This window comes from Myxine glutinosa, chromosome 9, assembly GCF_964187855.1.
Source record: "Myxine glutinosa chromosome 9, kmMyxGlut1.1, whole genome shotgun sequence".
Taxonomy (NCBI): Eukaryota; Metazoa; Chordata; class Myxini; order Myxiniformes; family Myxinidae; genus Myxine; species Myxine glutinosa.
This window is the reverse complement of record NC_136269.1, coordinates 44,505,519-44,520,567: the sequence shown is the minus strand read 5'-3', so window position 1 is coordinate 44,520,567 and position 15,049 is coordinate 44,505,519. Positions and strand designations below refer to the sequence as shown.

Genomic DNA, 15,049 nt, shown 5'->3' with positions numbered 1-15,049 from the left:
ATGGTTGATGCCACCTGTGATTTGTTTACCTCTTCAGTTCCTGAGGAGTTGCCTCGGTTCGAACCGCTTCTTTCTCGTAGTGTATATACTATATATGTATCTTTCTGTTTTCAAGGTAGCATTCACACCTGTATAATTCAGCAAGGTCGTTGGAAAGATCTGCACTCACTGTTCCGTATCATAAAAAGAGCACACCATGACATCACTTTTGGAGAGTTTTGTCTTTCCACCTTGATCACATTTTTAACAATGGCACTTTCACGTCAGCTCTCCGGAGTCTCACATCAGAGGCAAACAAGCGCTTCATTAATTCTTACTTAAACGTGGAACCTCATCGCAATTTTCACAAGGAGTGTCCTTCATCGGCCAAAACCTGGTTTTCTACAGGCCTTTCAATGCGATTTCAGTGCTGCGAGGAATTACTGGATTCATCCTCCAATTACTGGGCACAGTATCACTACCTGCTCTCTTTGAGGCTTTGCATTGCTCAGGTACTTTCCGATTGTTCAGAAGACAAAGAATCACGGTGTAAACTATCAGGATATCACTGTGCTCTGTTGTGGTTCAATTTGATATGATAAAAGGATGGCAAATCCCATGGCAGTTTGTGTGCCCTGTGGCAGTATTTCAGATATAAATCTGTATTGACCACATAAATCGTGTGGCCATGATCTACCCAAGTTGTTGCTGGGATGTCCCAAGAGAGGCAAGGCCATCTTCCACAAGGGATGGCTTTTTGTGCTTGGCTTGCGGTGGGCATTTGACTCACATGTGCCATTGGTTTCAGATCAATCACAACTGAAGTCTCCGTTCTTTGTGAACCGCATCGAGCCCTATAATATGATGATCCATTATAGGGAAAATATATTTAATAGAATGTGCTGTGTCTGGTTTGCAAGAAAGTTCAAAAGCTAAAAGTGGTGCTGTAATGGCTCGTTCAATATAGCTGTGGAGTGACCAGATGTATTGCTCGGTGGAGAGCTTCTATCGTTACGTCCCCCGTTGAACATTTTCACTTCAAACCCTTCTCTCTGCATACGATTTTATCTCGATTGTCTTTGGTAAAGTGCACAATTGTCGCAATAATACAATGTTTGTTGTTGTAATGTAACAAAACATTGAGAGTCAAGAATTCACATTCCCATAGGAACTAATTTTTCTATGTGCTGTTCACCTTTTGTTAGGTAGCATGTTAAATTAGCGTCGTCCATGTGTTCATGTAGGTTAGAGTATTTTTCGGAACCAAGGACCCGTTAAAGTGAAGTTGTCCTGTTCTTATGTTTACTGTGAGGGGCGGTATAGTTGACATAGGCATTAATCCGTATGTGTCGTCTCTATAAAGCCAGAAAAGGCACCACGGAGGGTAGGATAGGGGTGCATTTGGATGTTGTGGCTTGGTTCATGCTTGGCCCGATAAACATCCCTCGTGCCCCGCGCTATGAGTACAAGACGTGGTGGTGTGTGTGGGTGTTTGTTTTGCTTGGTGTGTATGTAGAATAGGGATGTTGTTCAGTGTGATGTGTGGTGCAGCGCTATGTCCCTTGGTGTAATTCATTCGAAGAGTGACTGTTGATTTTGGGGGGTGGGGAGGGGAGGGGGGGGGGGGGGTACCTTTGGTCTGTTAATGGTGAGCCAGGTTTGTAGGGTGCTGAGGAAGGGTTGAAGTTGTGCTGTGGCGGTGTTGATGTTATTTGTTAATGGAGTGTGTCGGCGGTGTGGACAGCCCCCCATACTTTTCCACACTCGTATGGACTGGATTATCGGGAGGATTCCAGAGTGATCTAGCTGCATTGCATTGTTTCTGAGTATCAAGATTTCTGAACTTTATTTCGCAGATGATGCAGTCATCTTTGTGGAGATTTTGCACATCCATATGGGGGCCCTCAAGGTGCTGAATGAGAAATTGTAGCCATTGGGATTATGGGTCTCCTGGGTCAAGACTTTCAATGACATATTGGATGCTGCTATCTTGACTGTACCTGTCTGTGGTGAGGATGTTGAGGGGACAAAGAGATTAACTTACCTTGATAGTCATGTTCACCTCTCCACATGTTGTGAGCCAGAGGTCAATAGACATCTGGGTTGGGCTTGAGAGTCATGGATTCACTGGACCACCGGGTGTGGCGCTGTTGGTACCTATTGCAGGAGGACAAAAGTCCTAGTCTTTAGGTCATTGGTGCTTCTTGTATTGCTCTGCGAATGTGAGACTTGGACTCTGACGAAGGATCTGAGCCAAAGACTTAGCTCCTTCACGACCAGGTCTCTTCATTGAATCCTTAGCTATCACTGGTCGGACTGTTTGTCTAACAAGCGTTTACTGTGAGAGACTCAGATGAGATTTGTTACATGTATAGTCCGTGAGCACCAGCTGTGGCTGTATGGACACGTGGCTCGTTTTCCGTATGCTCATCCTGCTGACCAGATTCTCTCAACAAGGGAACCCCATGAGTGGAAGAGGCCAACGGGCCGACCACATGCTTTGTGGTTGCAGCAGGTTGATCGGAATCTCAAGGAGATGGGGTTAGGCTGGGCAACTACCTGGGGAATGGTCAAATGGAAACTCTTGGAGTACCGGCAGAAAGTTAACATGGCAATGCACTGCTCTGGCACATGCTCCCATATCTGACCTGACCTGATCCCACACCCGGAGTTGTTACCATACAATGAAATTCCAGTCACGACTCGTGCCAACGTGGCAGATCTTCATTGTTTGGCTGAGCAAAACCAAATCACATGCTGCGATCTTACCTGGAGCCCAATCACTTGATTAACCACTCAATCAGTTGCCATATGCTGCCGTCGGGACAGAGAGCAGTCAAGACAAGCTGCGTTTTAACAATGTATTTAAATTCAAATATATTTACAAAGATCGTCATATATGTACAAGCAATGACATTGCCCCATATTCACGATGCATACATACCTGCCCTCGGATACACAATCAAGTAGTTATCACTTTACAAAAGGACCCATCAATCATCCAAGAACATGAAGTGAGAGATACAGAGGTCAGAGAGAAAAAAAAGAGATGGGGTCTTGTTCGTTCCCCAGCACACCTGGTGACAGCTCGGCCGGGCTGACGCAGCCCACTGAAACCTGACACAAAGTCTCTGGGTCCCGGTCTTCCTCATCCCAGCGCGCAGTACCGTTCCACTCAGTGTCTCCAAGTCGCCACGTCCACTTACACGCGTCACTCGGACGACGTGTTACCACCACACACACCGAAAACGATGACGATGCACTGAAATGCATAGGAAATGTGGAAGGAGTAGAGTGTTCAGAGGTGCAAAGACCAGAAATGAGACATATACCGGTGTATGTATATATATATATATATATATAGACATATACCGGTGTATGTATATATATATATATATATATATATATATATATATATACACACTACCGGTCAAAAGTTTAAGAACACCTCAATTTTTCCAGTTTTTATTGAAATTTAAGCAATTCAAGTCCAGTGAATAACATGAAATGGTACAAAGGTAAGCAGTAAACGGCTCGAGGTAAAAAAAAAAGTTTAGGTCAGCAAAAACGGGAAAATAATGTAAACTGCACAGTTATATTGTAAAAAAGGCCTTCTTCAGGGAACAAGTAATGGGTTAACAACTTACAGCTGTTCTGCAGCAATGTAAGTAAATTAAGCCTTGAAAGTTGATGCAAACAATTCCTCCAGGTGTCCCAACCTCTGCTGATTACTTGATTACAAACCCCCTGTCTGTATAAAAGCAGTATTTAGTCCTTGAGCCAGACCAAAAGTAATGCTCCGGCGGGGGGAGTAATTCTCATTATGATTTTCCATTAGACCAATGTCTCAAGTGTCAGAAAAGGTGTGATGCACATCTGAGAACGGTAGCTTAGTGCCCGGATGGACGCCATCTTTGAAACCACCCAGCTCGAAAATGCCCATTTGGTGGGATACATTGTTGCACGTGTATCTGGACTTCTATACTAGCTATCGATGTGCGGTTGACGACTAAATATACGTCCGATGTGTACCGTCTAAATAAAAAATAATATGAAGCATTTTGTTTTAGATTAATTATTATAAAAATCAATTATCGAAAAAAAATCATATATTTTTCAATATTTTATTATTAGACTTGTACTTTTTTTAGTGAAACAACACTGGTATGATTTTCCAAATTATGCATTGTGCTACACCGTTTATCTGTCTATAAAAATAACAAAAACTAAAACATATCATCCACCACGAGTTTACAACAAATAAATGTAAAGAGGCATAAAATGACTTAGGCCGCCGCTGGCATTATCTATTCTGACGATAACGCAAGTTAGGAATGTCGTACGGAGAGGATTTTAACACCATACGATATCTAATAAGCAGGCGGAAATTGTTACATAGGAAATCTGCACTTTGGTGGCCATCTTGGATTTCAAAATGGCCGCCAATTATATTAATTATTCATTACTAGAGTTTGGAAAGACGTATGGAGCTGATTTTAACACCATACGATGTATATTCCTAATAAGCAAGCGGAGGTATCATTGAACATGTCATGTTTTAGTCAAATAACACCGGTATGATCTTCCAAATTATACATTTTGCTAAACCGTTTATCTGTCTATAAAGATTTTCAGGCAATTTGGCCTGCATTATAATAGAGAACAACATATGCTATACAATATACAGTGCACACAAAGTTAATCATCAGAGTCGCCATCAGAGTCATTGGCATCCTGAGCCACGATAGCATCATCCTGCACCATGTTGGAGCATCCCTGCAGCTTACACACAACAGTGCACTTCAACCCATTCAGTATGCAGGAGCAATCTGACGGTCGACACGTCCTTCTGCATGTGCATGAGATGAGATTCAAGACGACATCTGGAGCTGGTAGACCCGCCATCCATCGGATTGTGAGCGAACCGCCATCATCGAGTTCCCAACCATGTCCTGCTGATGGTGTTGGGACGTCTGGTAGGTTTTCAAGGCTGCGTCGCCAGATAGCCGCCTGATAGTTGGCCCTAAGCGTATGCTGCATCAAGGAGTCTTCACAAGGCGGCAATTGTCCAGATTCGATCTGGCCCTTCTTTGCACAGAACATGTGATAACGGAGCGAATTAACACCGACGATCTTCGTGTTCTTGGCGTACAGCTGACACGTGAAGGCCTGAATGCTATTGAAGACGTCTGTTGGTACATTCCACGAAGATCCCAGATCTGTGAATGCTTGAAGATACAGCTCATTCGCTTGCACAAGCTTCAAAGCCTTTATCTTTCCTTGGCTAGCCAGAGCACTCACAGTGTCACACCCGCTCCATGCATGAAGCCCTGGCAATGCACTGCAAACTCCAGACCCCAATACCGCAGCCAACTTTCCAACGTCGATCATTCTGACTCGAACCTTTGTTCCTCGTCTGATGAAGAGCTGACTATCGATGGTTCTGCTGAGATGAAGACTGATGATCAGAACGTCGGTGTCATCTGCCACTAAGATGATCGTCTTGTAGTGGGTAGCGGCGTGCTTTGCGTGGAGAAACATACGCGTGTCTGCTTCCTCGTGGCTACATTCGAGTGCTTGCACCAACTTCCACCTATCGCGGGTCAGTACCAGACATTTTTCACCACAGGTGACATACAGTGTTCTGTTGCCTAGCTTTTCGCGATTTGTTTCATGTTTCCACGACTCCGCCAGAAACACAACCAGTTTCTCCTTTGTCTGGCTGCAAGCAAGGAGACGCCGCCAGTTCATGATTTTGTGTGCGGGTCTGATCTCGCTGAAACTGATGCCTTCATTTGAACCGCGGTTCACACGCTCAGCTGCTTTGATGGATTCTTCTGTGTATGTGTCAAAGACAACATCGATGCGCTCACTGCCTTGACCAGCGTGAAGCGCTGCAGCAAGGATGCGGTCAGATAGTTCTTCGAACGTGTCGTTCTCGCCATGCATCTTTTGTATGAGAGCCATCGCATCAATTATTGTTGCACTTCGCCTGTCAACGTTCTCGGCTGGTTCCACAAGACCTTCCATGTGTTTCGCAAGTGCAGCTTTGTTCGTTTTTTTCATTGACCCTTTCACGCTCAAGCTGAAGTGATGACATGATGTTCAGAGCTTCTCTGAGGATTTCTTGCACTGTTGCCATATCTGTGGCAGGCGCGTTTATAGTCCGGCAGGTAGCCAACTACATCTTCCGTCACCTGAACACGATCTCTAGTCATGATGTTGAAACCAGTCCACGAACTGATTGTCTGGTCGCATGGTTCCAGCATGCGAGTCATAATCCATACGTGATTTCGGCGCTGCGCAAGGGATGTTGCGCCTGCAAGAGTGTCAGAAAGATCTGCAGGCTTGATTGCAGGTGGGCCCTCTCGTTTCCCACCGCTGTATATTGGAACTAAATCGCTGGATGATGGGATAGATCGCTTCTTATCTGCTTTGGATACTGCCGATGGAGGTTGGGGCGGCAAACACGACTGCGACTTCGGTTGGACGATGATACCGTTGACGCGATGCGATGTTCCGCCACCACTCAGCGATTCCTCTAGCCTGTCGATGTTATCGAATGCTAATACAGTCGGGACCGAAGGGTGCACATGTGACGGAAGTGGTACTGTATCTTTCTCCACACTTGCTAATTTGTCTATGCATAGCGCTGTCTCGATTTCTTCCAGAACTGTGTACGAACATCCGTGCCCGAGTCGATTCAATATTCTGATGACCTCTGTATTACCGGTGAGCGTTTTCATGACCCACGGAAGTAGGACATGCTTCGATGTTCTGATGGTACCCCGGTGTACAGCATTGATGATATCTTGAGCCATCGACCATACCAGTGTGTCGGCACGCGCAGAGCTACCCCCACTCCCGCAAATCAAAGTATGCAGAAATACACGAAGAGAATCTGGTATCTTCACGTAATCTGAAGTGAGTTCTGCTGGCTGAGGCGGCCAACGTTCATTGTAATGAGCATCTTTGATCTGGTGTCGCAGTGAAGTAGCTGCACGCACAATGTTACTTTCACCGTCCGTTCGTTCAAATGCTTTCACTTCTGCTTTCAGGTTTACGCACTCTGCAGCAATCTCTCGCTTTGTCAGATTATCGGGCATCAAGTATACACGGTGTTTCACATTGAAGAAGATGAGCGATTCTCCAAACTCTCTTTGTAATGTGCGCTGCAGATTCTTCTTGATGGAGTCACGAACATCAACTGAAAATGTATCTGAAGACAGGATATCTGTTGCAACATCAACTATTGGAACAATCCTCGGGTTCAAGAACAAGTCAGTGCGAATGAAATTGAATATACATCGTATCATTTCTTTTTTCTCGATATTATCTTCAATGTCAGTTTCTACTTGAGGTTTTTGGGGCCGTGTGTAGTTTCTATAGCAGGAGAAGTGGTAGTGAGCCTCAGCTGCAACCATATCTCGTGTAGTCAATGCCAAAACTCTCTCATCATTGCGAGCTGTCGCAGCATCTCTTATTGTCTTATCTGCTCGAAGTTCAACAGCCAAGACAACTGTTTTACGGGTATGACTGCCTTTTATGAATTTTGAAGCACGCTGGCAAAAAATGCATTTATCATCGTAGACCGTTGAAGTTGATCCTGTCTCTTCCCGTGATGATCGCCGTCGCACCGCATCGCCAGTATCAACTGAAGAACTTCTAGCTGCATTGGTCAAAGTAGCTAGGTGGTTTTTGTGAGTGAAGTCTGATCTTCAAGCCCTATGGTATAATATTGGAATATTAGGAAGTTCAACTGCGCCTTCTTGGACTAGCTTTAGAATTGGATAAAAGTTTCTAACTGCGGCTGCGTCACACAATGTCTTCCAAGAACTGTTGCCCGCTGCCTTGCTTAGTTCAGAGAGTGGCGACTTCTTGCTGCACAGGATGCACGTTCCGGACTCAGGTTCAATCTTCGCCCGTTTCGCCTCGACACCGGCCATCTCAGCTGAAAGAACAAAAAGACTGACGTTAGATTACTCCGATATCCGAAAAGCTCGCCAGCTTACATAGACATACTCATCCAAGTCAGTGAACATGTTAGATGGCGCTACAATAGAACTCTATAATAGAGTTGTATGTGGCGCCATCTAACATGTTCACTTTTAGTTCTTAAGCCACCCCCCCCCCCCCCCCTCAGAAATTAATCAGGTCACCGCAACAAATCTCAGACTGAGATATGGAATATAGAATATAGATATAGAATAGACTGACGTCACTTTCGGCACTGGGTTCTGTGGGTTGATTATCGGCGGGAAATTCCAACTGACATAGTTTCGGTTTGTGGAAAGTGCATGCCTTTTCATATATTTTTTGTGTACACTCGTGGTGGATGATATGTTTTAGTTTTTTAGTTATTTTTATAGACAGATAAACGGTGTAGCACAATGCATAATTTGGAAAATCATACCAGTGTTGTTTCACTAAAAAAAGTACAAGTCTAATAATAAAATATTGAAAAATATATGATTTTTTTTCGATAATTGATTTTTATAATAATTAATCTAAAACAAAATGCTTCATATTATTTTTTATTTAGACGGTACACATCGGACGTATATTTAGTCGTCAACCGCACATCGATAGCTAGTATAGAAGTCCAGATACACGTGCAACAATGTACCCCACCAAATGGGCATTTTCGAGCTGGGTGGTTTCAAAGATGGCGTCCATCCGGGCACTAAGCTACCGTTCTCAGATGTCCATCACACCTTTTCTGACACTTGAGACATTGGTCTAATGGAAAATCATAATGAGAATTACTCCCCCCCCCCCCCCCCCCCCGGAGCATTCACTTCAAAAAATGGCCGGTTGGCTCAAGGACTAATTGGAACAGACTGTTATTACACCCTCTGAAGCATTATTTGGACAATATTGCACTGCAGGAAGTAGTATATTGCTATCATAATGGCGAGAAAAAGGCAATTAACAAAGGAAGACAGACAGACCATTATAACCCTTAAAAGTGTAGGTCTTTCCTTTAGAGAAATTGCAAAGAAAGCCAAGGTGTCAGTGAGTACAGTTTCTGACACCATCAAAAGGCACTTGGAAACTGGAGGAAACTCTGACAGGAAGAGGTCTGGCAGACCCAAAGCCACAACAGCATCAGAAGACAAGTTTCTGAGAGTCAACAGCTTGCGTGATAGGCGGCTCACAGGACAACAGCTTCAAGCACAGCTTCACACTGGTCGAAGTAAGCAAGTCTCAGTTTCAACTGTGAAGAGAAGACTTCGAGCTGCAGGTTTGACAGGTCGAGTGGCAGTAAGAAAGCCATTGCTAAGATGGCAAAATAAGAAAAAGAGGCTTGCCTGGGCCATGAAGCACCGGTGGACCGGTGGACTACTGAAGACTGGAAGAAGGTCTTATGGACCGATGAATCAAAATTTGAAAAAAATCACTTGATTAACCATTTCAAAATCAAAATTTGAAAAAGAGAGAGAGATAGAGATGGGGAGACGGAGAGACGGAAAGACAGAGAGACAGAGAGGTTTCATACAGGTGGAAACTCAAAATCATAATTGTATTGAGAAATTTATGAAACCTCCCACCCACCTTAGGGCACCCACTGGGATCAAAAAGGTTGAAAAGAAAGTTTGGCGGGGCTAGCCCCAAAACTGAGGGAGTAGTTCAGGGGCAGACAGACAGACACTCCTGCTTTGTTTTAAAATGTGTGTGTGTATATGATGACGTATACATACAAGATGATCTGTATTATAATCGAACAAACGTATATGGTTATGTCGTTATGTTTATATGCGACGAAAGCGTCTTCTTCTTCTTCAAATAAAATTAACACCCTCTTAATTAACCCTCTTAATTACGTTTAGACTGCTGCAACCCCTCAGACCTTTGATGACTCTTTAATTCCGCCAAGACCCTGAAGACCACCAAGACCCCTGAAGACCGAAAACACCCTTAAAGACCCCCAAAAATCCCTGAAGACCCCAAAGACCCAAAACACCCCAAAGACCCAAAATACCCTTGAAGGCCCTGTGGCTCAAAAAGACCCTGAAGACCCAAATGGCCCCAAAGACCCAAAAGAGAAAGGGAGAAAGGTCCTTTCTGTCGAAAGGTGCAGAAAGGCGTCGTGTCCGCCAAATGGTGTCAGAGGTCATTTCGTCTCTCGATTAATCCAGCGGCCCAAGTACAACTAAAGGTTTGATTCCTGTTCGAATCAACATTTTAAAATTATCTTTTCGTAAATTTTGTCTTTGCCATTTTTCGATCGTTTGTTGTGTTTAAATTTTTAACCAGGCCAAGAGAGAGGGAGTGTATCTGTGTCAGTCAGTGTCATCCATTTAATTTATGATTTATCAGAGGCACTGCGAACGCTTTAATCACCTCACTCGTTGCTTGTTCGTGAATATAAAATGTGTTTTCGGTGAAGTTTGTGCACTGAAATGATAAGGGTGTAGACCTAAATGATAAATTTTAGTTCACAAAAATGATAAGTTCACTTAAGACCCAAAAGCTCCTGAAGACCCAAAAAACCCAAAAACCTAAAATACCTAAAACACCCCGAAGACCCAAAACATCCCGAAGACCCAAAAGACCCAAGACACCCCGAAGACCCAAGACACCCCGAAGACCCAAGACACCCCGAAGACCCAAAACACCCGGAAGACCCAAAAGACCCTGAAGACCCAAAACACCCTGACGACCACAAAGACCCTTAAAATCAGACCTCGCCCCTTCGGAATACCACATCTTTAGGCCACTGAAAGAGGCGCTTGGTGGAACCACTTTCCGATCCAACGAAGAGGTCCAAGAGGTGGTGCACAAATGGCTACACAAGCAGCCAAAATATTTTTTTCTGCAGGAATCCACGCCTCAGTAAAGCTTTATTTGAAAAATAACAGTTGTTACACACAAACATACAATAAACAAGTTGTGAAAAATATTTTAAGGTTATTTGTTGACTGACCCTCGTGTATATATATATATATATATATACAATATATATATATATATATATATATATATATATATATATATATATATATATATATATATATATATATATATATATACAGTGATGTTTGCTTTTCTTGAGGTGATATTTATCTGAGACCTTTCACAAGACACTCCAATGGTGGAATGAAACAGTTGCAATCATAACTCATGATTTAATACGAGTCCAGGCTAAACCAACCACAGTACTTGCCTTTCGTACCTTTTATCACGGACATCATAAGAAATGGCCACAACACGTTGATATATGGGCCAACAGGATGGAGAAAGCGTTGTGTCCAACGTCAATGGCGCTTTTAAAAGACAACAACGTTGGAACAAAGGGCCACGCCAATCCGTTCCCATTTGTTACTCCCGGCGTGCTTATCAGCTAGACCTGTTAGGAAAGACTGCGAAGCAGTGATCTGTAAAGTTGCACCTGACCCTCCATCACACAAATACCAGCCTGTCCGCCCGGCCTCACACCTAATTAATCACATCCGGCTGTGTTACAGGTCAGTGCTAGAGAAATAATTACCAGTCGCCACTAACGCATGTGCACTGGCGTTGTTGCGCAAATTGCACAGCCACTCTGTTTGTATCAGTGGTAATATTTCTCATACCACCAAGTAGCCTATCTCTCAGCAAACAGTCGTGTGTGTGTGTGTATGTGTGTATGTGTATGTGTATGTGTATGTGTATGTGTATGTGTATGTATGTATGTATGTATATATATATATATATATATATATATATATATATATATATATATATATATATATATATATATATATATATATATATATATATATATATATATATATATATGTATATATATATATATATATATATATATATATATATATATATATATATATATATATATATATATTGTTACAGACGTGGCTTGGATGTTATTTACCGAGCGGTTTTATGGTATGACCACGTCTGCACAAGTTACCCGATTGTGCCCGAACGTTGACTAGTCGCGCGATGCTGGCTCAATAAGAAAAAGAAGACACCCGGCTGGATTACAATAACACAATACGACACCAATGTTTCAATTCTCAAGACCTCCGGAGGAGATTATATTCGTACGGAAAGGTCAGATTACAGGGGCTAGAGGTATAATCACAGAAAGACAGGCACTTAGACACACTCTTATATTAACCCCGGACAGACGACAGACAAACGGGACAACGGCTGACTCACACGGGGGTTTGATGACAGGAAAGCGGGTATCGATGGCTCCAGGTCCTCCTGGGCTCGGGGCAGGGTACAGTACGGTCCGGTCCGGTCCAAAGATGCGGGGAGGTCTCGTCGCGCTGGGGGTGGCGGTGGCTTCTCTCTCCAAGCTGAGGCGCATCTGACGTCACGTCCGCTACGTGGCCGCGTATATCCGGCGGGGAGTGACACGCCCTCGGCTCGCTAGCGCCGCCCCAGATGGAATCGGTCCGCCCTTCTGATTGGGTGCGGGGGGTTACCAGGCTCCGCCCTTGAGGAGGAGCTGACAGCCAGCCCCTCCGTGGTAACCCCGTGGAGCGCGTGGTCAATGGCGCTAATCGAGCCGGTGTGAGGACGCATCCTCCCCCGCGCCGCCGCGACGCCCCCATCCCCTCCGTTGCTGCAGCCATAGTTGGTTGGGGAAGAAGATGGAAGGAGGTATGGAAAAGGTCCTAAACTCACTACTGATGCCATATAATCACATTCTGGTGCAACGAAGAGTCATAATTAATGGAGACGAGGCCTTAACTGACATAGAATAAGAATAACTAGGAAGCTGTCCGAAAGTTGTCTACGTGTGGTGCGGTGGACCTGGGCACGACATTTAATGGGGGAATAAGGGGAAGGTCGGCTCTACTGATTGTTATTTACATGCAATGGGACTAGGGAATGGGGGATTGGGGAAAGTTGGGGAGTATTGGAGAAAATAGGGGAATATTTACAAGCGGATATGGAGGCCAAATTCCATATTCGCAACATTGCACCCTTCTCTACCCTCGGGGCGTCCCGACCCGATAAATTTTTACCTACTTTAGTGTGGCACGCAATGTAGTTCCCTCTACTATTAACTCTACCCTGAGTGCGACAGTTTTACAGATATTCACAAATGAGTAAATATGTCCCCCTGCGACGTTGCACCCTTCTCCTCACAGAAACACACCCACAGGATAACCGAATCCGGAAAGAATTCTCAAACTACACATACAGCCGGTAGGGAGCATTATTTACAAGACTACGCTGCTATTTACACTACGATCCAGGACCTGTTTTTGGAGGAACACATGCAGATGTTATGCATAGAGAGAGCGCGCTTGCCAACATCGATACACCAACCCACGAGTGCTCTGTGGCCGACGGCCTTTAATAACGTGCAGAGCACCCTTCCCGAGCATCAAAAGCACCACCCCACCACCAATCGGTGCAGTCACCATTGTTCATTGGAATAAAAATAAATTCGACAACCCCTAACCCTGCAGGTGTCTCTTGCTCTTCGTGTGGCCTTCAGTGGTGTTAATTAACAGTGGTTCACCTTTATGGCATAGGTGCCACGTTGACCCATAGGTCCATCAACGGGTGGTGCTTGGCCGCAAACGAACTGCGGTCCATTGTGGGTGGCCACAAACATTGCGGTCCATATGGTGTACCGATCCAGGCAGCGAACAGCGAAAGTGCAGGCCCACAACTGCGTAGCCAGCACCTCTCTCTCCTCTCTCTCTACCCCAAAGCCAGACCCTCGGAGGTGGGAGACAAAAGAAGCAGACAAGTGAGTAAGGTGGTAAGGGCGCAAAAGTGCACGCAATGTAAGGTGATGCACACTGGGGGCACATGGGAACCAGGTGAGACAGGTACGTTCCTATCGTACCCCCCCCCCCCCCACCAGGTAACCTACATGGCCCCTCCCTTACCCCTTACTGTATCCACAAAACACAACACTACCCATAAACATCTACTTTACAAATCAACAAACATCCCTACTGTCTTCCCCGTTCCTCCCATATACCAAATTCGTCTTCTCTCCCTCCTAACCAATCAAATTTGCCATTTTCAACTCTCATCAAAATTTGCCATCTCCAACTCAACATCAAAATTTGCCATTACCAATTCATCATCAGTCCCTCCTAGGGAGGGAGAGATGGAATCACCCCAATGTCTCATCCACGTCGTGATGCGTCTCACAAATCCACACAGCGATTCATCTCCTGCAACAAAACAAAGAAAACACAGGTGTGGAGTCATCATCATCACCACAGGTAAGTGGCTGCGTATGGTGCGACAGGTTCATCAATCCTAACTATCTCCTAAATGACTTTAACAACTTTACACTACCCGGGGTCTTTCTCCGGCCAACCCATTGGCCCTCTTACACTATGGGTTCTAAAAACCAATTCCCATTGGCCAAACTGTGGTGCTCTTCAATTTGGGGTCTCACTCCCCCGATTCATCTCCCGGTGCCCTCGTACAATTTCTGGGCTGCGACGTGTACCTCTCCCAGTGGGTCTACCCACCTGCACACCTCCACCACTGCAGTTGCCTCCGAGCTTACCTGCTCCTTATCCTAACCTAACTACCAGGGGAAGGCCCTCTGGCACTCTCCCCACTCGGTGCCCTCTCTGGCACTGGGCTACCCGGGTCCATCCTCCGGATCCTCGGGCCCCATCCACAACTACCGGCTCCCAGAGCCCACCTGCGGCCTCACCTGGCCGACATCCTCACAGTGGTGGAGTGCCCAACCAACTACACACACTAACAGGCTACACGCCCAGCCATTTCCACAACACTAATGCACCCATTCACAACACCATTCTGCAACCGCACCACAGATGCCAATATCCAACCACAATTTACCTATGCCTTCTACCTAACACTTACACTACCCGCCCCGGGTATTCGTGAAAGGGGTCCACTCTTCCCCCATCCACACCTTCGCACCATGCACACCACTCCGTACCACTTACTCCAACTCTCTCCACACACCTGTACTTGCACACCTGTGCTCTCACACCTGGTGCCACCTGCACCCTTCTCTCCCCAAGCGCATTCGCGCTGATCCACACACTCACTACTCATACACTGCTCCACACACCTGTCCAGTTGCACACCTGTGCAATCACAC

The 15,049-nt window shown here is 45.2% G+C and overlaps 1 long non-coding RNA gene across 3 annotated transcripts in view; it reads right to left on the bottom strand.

Annotated features, from left to right (window-relative positions):
* Window positions 1-2,826: 2,826 nt before the first annotated feature.
* LOC137435430 (uncharacterized) overlaps window positions 2,827-15,049 on the bottom strand; it is an 80,369-nt gene continuing 68,146 nt past the window's right edge. For all 3 annotated transcript variants that reach the window (XR_010986077.2, XR_013624528.1, XR_010986076.2), the window contains one exon: window positions 2,827-3,241. This is a non-coding gene — a long non-coding RNA (uncharacterized LOC137435430). The remainder of the gene's footprint in view (window positions 3,242-15,049) is intronic.